Source organism: Ixodes scapularis, unplaced genomic scaffold, assembly GCF_016920785.2.
Source record: "Ixodes scapularis isolate PalLabHiFi unplaced genomic scaffold, ASM1692078v2 PGA_scaffold9__187_contigs__length_104089568, whole genome shotgun sequence".
Lineage (NCBI taxonomy): Eukaryota > Metazoa > Arthropoda > Arachnida > Ixodida > Ixodidae > Ixodes > Ixodes scapularis.
The window spans coordinates 49,960,233-49,968,655 of NW_024609884.1; the positions used below are offsets into that span (position 1 = coordinate 49,960,233).

The 8,423-nt window shown below is 52.3% G+C and overlaps 1 pseudogene; it reads left to right on the forward strand.

Annotated features, from left to right (window-relative positions):
• The first annotated feature begins 4,442 nt into the window (after positions 1 to 4,442).
• Positions 4,443 to 5,484, forward strand: LOC115324665 (annotated as a pseudogene).
• The last annotated feature ends 2,939 nt before the right edge of the window (positions 5,485 to 8,423 follow it).

Sequence of the window (8,423 nt, forward strand, 5' to 3'; positions counted from 1 at the left end):
TTATTGTTATCAGCTACCTTAATAGACAGAAATTGAATCAACATTGAAGAACGCTGATCCGGTCATCAACTGGCGGGTATCCCCGCACTGGGTCTTTCCCAGTGCAAGTGAATCGACCTCGCCATGTCCCTCAAGTCATCTTCACTGCAGTCGAATCACAAGGCCACCACCGAAAGGTACAGTCTGCCTTCCTCCGTATGCGGTGACTCAATATCCGCGTCAGAAGCTGATAACAACAGCCTGACTGGAAATCCTGCTGTGGGACCCACTCTAGAGGATCAGGGTGCTACCACATCCCAGCGGCGGGTGATAATTCCCCCTAATGACATGGAAATGTCCGACATCGATGACGAAGGCTGGACCCCAGCTAAGACATCAAAAAAGCGGAAAAAACCTAGCTCGAATTCAAGCAGCAGCACGGGCACAATCCGCACAGGCACCCTAATGACAAAAGGTCTTACGGTTATCTTTGTACCAGCTGCCGAAGACACTCTAATTACGTCATTGAGCAGTCGAAAAGTATACGATGCTCTGAACTTACTCTGCCCAGAGTGCATCATAGAAATAAGGTACAACAGACGCCTGAACCTCATAGCAGTCGATACAAGGAATGGACAGACGACGCGTGCCCTTCTAGACTGCAAGAAGCTATGTGGGATTCCAGTAAGAGCTTACGAACCGCTTCCTCGGCATTACGCTGTAGGCGTAATCACAGAAGTGGACACCGCGCTGTCCGAAGCAGATGTCTGGGAGCATTTAAGATCTCCGCAAAATAGGGTAGCAAGACTTCGTCGACTTGGACAGAGCTCAGCGATGAAGATCTCCTTCTGCGGTACAACACTACCAAATTTTGTCTACCTTGGCCTTGTGCGTCATCCCGTGACCCTGTTCAAAGAACGCCCTATACAGTGCCGCAAATGCTGTCGCTACGGGCATCGCGAAGCATCCTGCAAAAACGCTCCTGTCTGCATCCGTTGCAGTGGCACTCATCCAGATACAGAATCCTGTACCGCACAAGAGAAGTGTGTAAACTGCGGTGAAGCCCATTCTGCCAAATCTCCATCTTGCCCAAAATGGAGGAAAGAAAGGAAAACTCGCAACTATGCTAGACATCACGCGGTCGACGTTTGCACCGCCAAAGTCGCCTTACAAGAGGCGAACGCTCCGAACCCAACAAAGGGCAGCGATGAGTTTCCTCCACTTCCCCAGATGTCTGCGGCCGGGGAAACCGGGAAGCAGGGACAGAACCAAGACACATACGCTTCTATTTCAAAGGGACAGGGAAAAGGCAAACCAAGAGCAGGCATTACCAACAATGGGCAGAATTCAGATGAAAGACCACAAGAAACCACTACTGAGGCCACAGTGTCTAAAGGTGCCAACCACCAACGTTCTTCGGAGAGGTACCGTCCACCACCACCAAGAACAACACCACCAAGCCAGGGTTGGATTCCTCTTCTTAAGGCAGCAACTAACATGGCTTGCACGCTGCTAGCAACAGTGAATTCGGAATGGTCACGTTGCGTACTTACATTTCTTCAAATGATACTTCCACTTGTGAGATCACTGTGAAACCGGGAGGGAACCAGTGCAGCAAGCAACTTACGCGCGTTCGTCACCAAAAACATTCATTCATACCTGAGAGGAATATAAATAACCTTCAAACTCGTTTCCCTGAGCTCTTACAGGCGAGACAGACTGCAGTGATACAAAAATCTAACATTTTTCCTCTAGAGGTACAGATATTTTCTTATTGTTTCTACTACAACAATGAAGCTCGACCCAAAGAGCAATCTCGGGTATCAATCCTTCCAAGAGAAGGCTTTAACTACCAATCCACAGGCATCCACGATTGGGGACACTCGTAGAAGACCTACAGCCCGCCCCCAGCCTCTCACCTGTTCCGCCCTCCAGTGGAACTGTAACGGCTTGAGAACGAGACTTCCAGCGCTACGCGACCACCTTTTACACTACGCCTACGATGCTGTGGCCCTCCAGGAGCCCAGGATGCCAGCCGGCATGCATACGCATTGCGGGTCACGTAGTTTACTGCAGCAGGCCTCTGGTGGCGGGCGTGACACCGCGAGCAGCCCTCCTAGTTCGACGAAACCCACGACAGATAGAGATAGACCTCAGCGATCTTTGCAGTGAAGGAGCAGATTTTGTGGCAGTAAAATTGGAATTCGGAGACCGTTACCTGACCATCGTCTCGGCATACGTGGCCCCTAATGTACCTTGAAACGTCCATGTACTCGCGGACATTCGCGCACGGGCCAAGGGAGAGGTTATAATTGCCGGCGACTTCAATGCCCATTCACAGTCCTGGGGGGACAGAAAGGACTCTCGGCGAGGTCGAGAGCTACAGGCAATGCTAGATAGGCTCGACCTCAGAAATATTACGAGTGGGAACCCGACATTTGTACGGCCTGGAGTGACGGGAAGCGTAATTGATCTGACTTTCACGACTTGGGCCCTACGTCTCAATGCAACTCCTCAGGCAGACAGCTGGGGAAGTGATCATCTACCCATTGTCATCGGAAGGCCGCCAAAAGCTCCTCTGAAGACTTGCCGCGTCGTCGACTGGGATCGCTTCCGTACCCTGCTCGAAGAAGCGCTGGAAGAAGGACGATCCTTCACCCCGGAAACGCTCTCCCGCGTCCTCCAAAAGGTCACCCGCGAAGTCAGAGTACCAACAACACGTCCCAACCCGGACCTCAAATGGCTAGAACTGCGGGCAAAAAGACGTCGCGCCCAGCGACGGTCATGGGCCACTGGAGATCCGGCAGATGTACTGGCATACCGGCGACTGGATGCCAAGTTCAGGAGGCACGGTAAAAAACTAGCACGCCGACAATGGCGCCTCAAATGCACCACCTTAGACAAACCAGCCGGAGGAAGCCGGGCCTGGCGGATGGCGAGAACACTAGCAGGTCGCCCAATCCCCCAAAACCCTGTCCTTGGAATGGCCGTGGCAATGAACCTTCAATCAACAGAGATGGCCGAACTACTCGCGGATGCATTTACTGAGGTTCCACCACTGCCGGCTGCCAGCCCGCCCCCCCCCAGGGTTGGAGCAAGTTCCGTCACCCAACAGCGACCCCCATGCAGCAGCCAGACGAAGACTTCACCCTGCACGAACTGCAGCACGTTCTCAAAGCTCTCTGAAGACACCGTGCGGCCCCAGGCCCAGACGGAATCACCAACCAAGCATTGAGAAACGTTAACGAGTCGGCTGTCCCAGCAATGCTGACTCTAATCAATCATGTGTGGAGGACCTCTAAAATACCGGAAGCGTGGAGGGAAGCAACCACGGTACCACTACAGAAACCCGGGAAACCCCAAGACCAACTAAGCTCCTATAGGCCCATCTCATTGACATCATGCCTCGGCAAAGTGATGGAACGAATGGTGCTACGTCGCCTAGTCTACCACCTTGAGGCGGCCGGGGCTCTGCCAGACTGCTTCTCGGGGTTCCGCCACCACAGGAGCACCGCGGACGCAATTGGTGACATCACCAGCTCGCTGGAGGAGGCCAAAGCACAAGGTTGGTCGGCGATGGCCGTATTCCTAGACGTCCGCAAAGCCTTCGACGCCCTCCCGCACCGAATCATCATCTCAGCCCTGCGTCGTTTCGGGGTATGTGGACGACCTCTTAACTATATTTGCGCATTCCTCACTGAACGCACCATGTGCGTAAAGGTCGGCGGAACGCTGAGCAAGCCCCGACGAGTCGACCATGGCGTTCCCCAAGGGAGCGTAGTCAGTCCGCTCCTGTTTGCACTGGCGATTGCATCACTCCCAGCCGCAGCAAGGGTAGGCGAGGAACCAGCACTCCCGATAAGCATGGCTGTCTATGCGGACGACGTGGCGCTCTGGTCCACGGCCCCAGGCTACCGTAGGCAACGGATGGTACGCGCCCTCCAGAGAGCACTTACAAACACTGTGTACCACTTGCATCAACTGGGTCTGACAACATCGGCAGAAAAGACTGTTGCTCTATGCTACGCACCAAGGAGACCCTCAAAGTTCCAATCGACCCTGTTCATTGGAGATGTCCCGGTGAGAGTGGAGAAGACAGTCACGTACCTAGGACTCACCTTGGACTGGAGGCTATCCTGGGGCCCAGCAACGCAGGTGGTGCTCCAGAGGATGCGAACGCACACAAATATCCTCCGCGCGCTTGGTGGAACTACCTGGGGCACATCACAACAAATGCTACTACAGCTATACAAGGGTCTCATTCTGGCTCGCCCACTCTACGCCTTACCGCTCATTCGACTGAGCGGCAATCAGATCGAGAACCTAGAGAGAGCGGAACGCGTAGCTCTAAGAATTTGCATCGGAGTTCCCCGTTCGGCATCGTCACGACACACTCTTACCGAAGCAGGTATGAATACCGTTGAAAACCTTCTCAAGAACGAGCGCTCGGACATCTCATCCGAATGAGCAACTGCGACTCTACCATCACGCTCTTGATAGGCATCGCCGAACGTACAGATTCGGAACTGGAAGCGCAGCTCTGCACTTTAGGCGACATCGCGGGTACACCAGGACCGCTAGCGCCACTTCCAGCACTACACACAGATCCTCACCCTCTGAGGGTTAGTATCTGCATACCAGGGCTGCGGACCAAGAAGAGCGCAACAGTGGTAACCGCTCGGCAGCTGACGGAAAGTCACTTAGATGCGGAGTACGATGGGCGGACACGCGTTTTTACCGACGGGTCGGTAGACCCATCTGGAGGCACAGCAACAGCAGCGGCCTTCTTTGAGGCTGCAGCCGTAGGTATACACGAGCGCCTGTCCCATCAGGCATCCTCTACTACCGCAGAGCTGGCGGCCATACGACTTGCCCTCTGGGGAATTCGGACAGGCTGCGCACGGGGGCTCAGCTGAGTAGTCCTGAGCGACTCAAGAGCGGCTCTCGGGCTACTATCGGGGCTAGAAAGGGCTACGCCTCTGGCGCGGTCAGTCGCACAAGATGCAGCCGAGATCCAGGAGAAAGGCCACGAGATTATCTTCCAGTGGATCCCCAGTCATTGTGGTATCAGGGGAAATGAAGTCGCCGATTCCCTAGCAGCGCAGGCTCACAAAAACCCCGGATGTCCGCTTTCTACAGTTCCCCGTTTCTCCGACGCCAAGCTTCTGGTGAGAAGAACTATCACACGACAGAATCCGGACCCGAGAGTGGCGGACGGCACGTTCTCAGCCCGTCTCCCACGAGGGTTAGATCGTCACACTGCCGCGGTGCTCCACCGTCTGCGGACCGGAAGCGCTTTCACACCAGCGTGGATAGGCCGCTTCAGGCCTGATCTCAACCCTAATTGCCAAACCTGCCAGGAAACTGCCGACGCCGAGCACCTTCTCCTACACTGCACCGACTACAATGACGAGCGTACTGCCCTCCATAACGCCTATTCCCGCCTCGGACTTCCCAGTGCTAGCCTGGAGGACCTTCTGCATCCGCGGGCAACGCGAGCTGTGACAGACATGGCACTAAAAAAACTAATAACTTACATGAAGGACACGGAACTCCTAGAAATTCTTTAGGAGACCACCTACAGTTCAACACACCAGAACAAGGCACTACCCAATCTACCGTTCCAGCTCATGATTACGACATCTGCATTTCAGACACAGCTTGTTCTGCCAAGACAAGAAACGTCATTCCTTCAACCGAACGTTCGTGCCGACATTAGCCTTGAGGCACAGTTACCAGCCAACGCAGCTTTAAGATATTTAGATATTCGCCCTAAGACGGCTCCACATCAAACTGCGACAGGCTTTGCGTGCTGAGGCTTGGGTCGTCCTATGACTCGACATGCCGGTGACGGCCAGGACATCCCCCTGCACCTCGCTCCCCCCCCCCCCCCCCCCCCCCAAACCTAATCCTCTCTCTTTCTATCCTTTCTTTTTCACCCAATCCCCTTCCCTATCGACAGTGACATGTGCACACTAAGTGCACAAGCAACAGTCGATTTTTCCAAAAAAAAAAAAAAAAGATATAATAAACATCGCTTTCACTCACTCACTCAAATCCTATAATTTCTCCGGAACTAACGTGACTTGAATATCTTCCACAGAAAATGCATCGGAAGCCGGCAGCTGATGTATGCTGTTTAAGCAGATTGTGAATAATCTGAAGAATAGAAAAAAAATAGAACTGTTCAAATTTGCCTGTAATGTCGTTACGAGAACACAGCAACGCGCCAAAGAAGACTGTGTGTCCACCTTCCTAGTGACCGGTGATGCTGTGAACAATTTTTCCAATGTTAAATTTGAATGTCCACGTTTTTCTCTTTTTTTTTTTTTGTGCCAGCATGCCCGGGGGGCTCCCGAGCTGGTCGATGAGAAAACGCCCCAAATCCTCAGAGGTTGCGGAGTGCGTTTTCTTGAGAACACGACGGACGTGTGCAGCCAGTCTGCCTCCTGTCCTTTTTGGTCATACCTTTGAACGTACGGTTTAATCTCAATTGTTTGACGGCGAGACGCATGATCATGTCGTTAATTTAATTTTAATAGATAGCATTGATTATCGCGTTCAGTTACCGACAAGCTAACTGAAACGTGTGTACGTGCGCGTGCGTGTGTGTATGTGGGTGTGTTTCTGTGTTTTAAATATAATTTTTGCATCTGACATTAATTGGCTCTGGAGTTGTAGGGATGATCATCTTTTGCAATTAACACGAATATTTATTGCCAGACAACAAAACAACAGGAGTAATAAACGTCACTGAGGTCGTCTGTGGCATTTCTTCTGATTAATACAACGACCATGAAGAAAGACCAGGGCGATTTCTGTTCTCCTAATGTCACGGCTTTGTAAAAGAAAAAGAAAAAAAGGAGAAAAAAAACAACAACAACGCCTTAATGGCTTAAATAACTGTTGTTTTTTGTTTCTTCGTTTGTTTTAGTTTCCCAAGAATAGGATTAGCACACAAAGATAACGTTTTATACACTTCGTAATCGAAGTAATCGCACACGCTGGAAAGTTGAAGAAAAAACCAACTATCAGATCATTGGTTCTCCATGCACCTAATCAGATTTTACGAAAACTTTACCGAAACAGGTGGCGTCTAGAACGAGTCCTCGCGTCGGCAAAACTTTCGAAACACAGAAAAAATGCCCGATGGCAAAAACAAGCTAGTGTATCAGCATGCACGCCGCTGTGTCCCCGCTGCAAGATGCTAACCACGAGCACGAATATCTCCACATCGGAGGAATGTGTCTCTGCGCGTACTTTTTACTGTTCGCATAAGAAAAAGCTCAATAAGGCTTTGGCCAGCATTCAATGTTATTTCGATCTCGTTTGCTTCCAATAACAACATTGCTGTAATTGAGAAAGGTGACGGCGCAAGAGGAGTAGGGGTAGAGGGGTGGCCAAACTACGGCTGGAGAGTCGCGTGTACCGCATATTTTTTCTAATCGTGAAAATAATTTCGAATCCTGCAAACAAAGGGCCTCAGATGAAGTTACTGCCTAACTGTGTGTTACCCTTTTGGTAGGCGATTCAGGAAATGTCTCGCCTCGCCTTCTTCGACGTAGTCGACGACCGTAAGTATCCCGTAACCAACGGCTGTACCCTGGGGCTGTCTGAATCGCAGTTTCCAGTAACAGAGAAACGTAATGTTTAAGCTCGCTAAGGACCCGCGAAGGTGTGTCGGAAAAGTTTGTGCGGAAGAAAAAAAAATACGTGTCCGGTACCGAGGTGGTGTATGGGACACGAAGAACGGGCGTGTGCACACGACGCAGAAAGCGATGACTGTGGACACGTCCTGATATTACGATATTAGCCATCCTATACAGTATACGAGGGGCATCGTCATTTCGTCGGTAGCCCCTCTGATTTCATCTCTGCTCAATCCTCTGAGCGCTGCCGGGTCTATACACCGTTTCACACTAAAGCAGGGGGCACATGAGCGACAAAGAACAGGCGTCGCGCGGCAGTATCATAGAAACCGGCGTCCCTCGTGACTTTCGCGCGGCGCCGCGTCACTCGGATCCGGCCGATGCAGAAAAAGCTGCGCGGTGGGCCTGTGGTCCGCCTAGCGGCGAGCGGCGAACGCCGCGCGGCGCCCAGTTTCACCGCTCACGTGTTCCACGCTTTATACACCGGCGTTGAGCGCAGCGAACGTGGCGTAGCGCAGAACGTGGGCCCTTGATTGGCCGGCGAGCAGGACGCCGCGTTCGCTACGCTCGACGACGGAGTATAACAGAGCCATTAAGTCCGACGGCAGCCGACGCTATGCGGAGCTCAAGTTCGCCCGCTTCTTTTGCAAGGGTTGTGGTGACGTCAGACAGACGCCGAGCTCTGATTGGCTATGATTGGAAGGGTAGTGGGTAGAGCTCGAGGCAGCTTGCTTCGGGGTCTACCCACTATCCTTCAATCAGAGCCAATCAGAGCTCGGCGTCGTTCTGACGTCA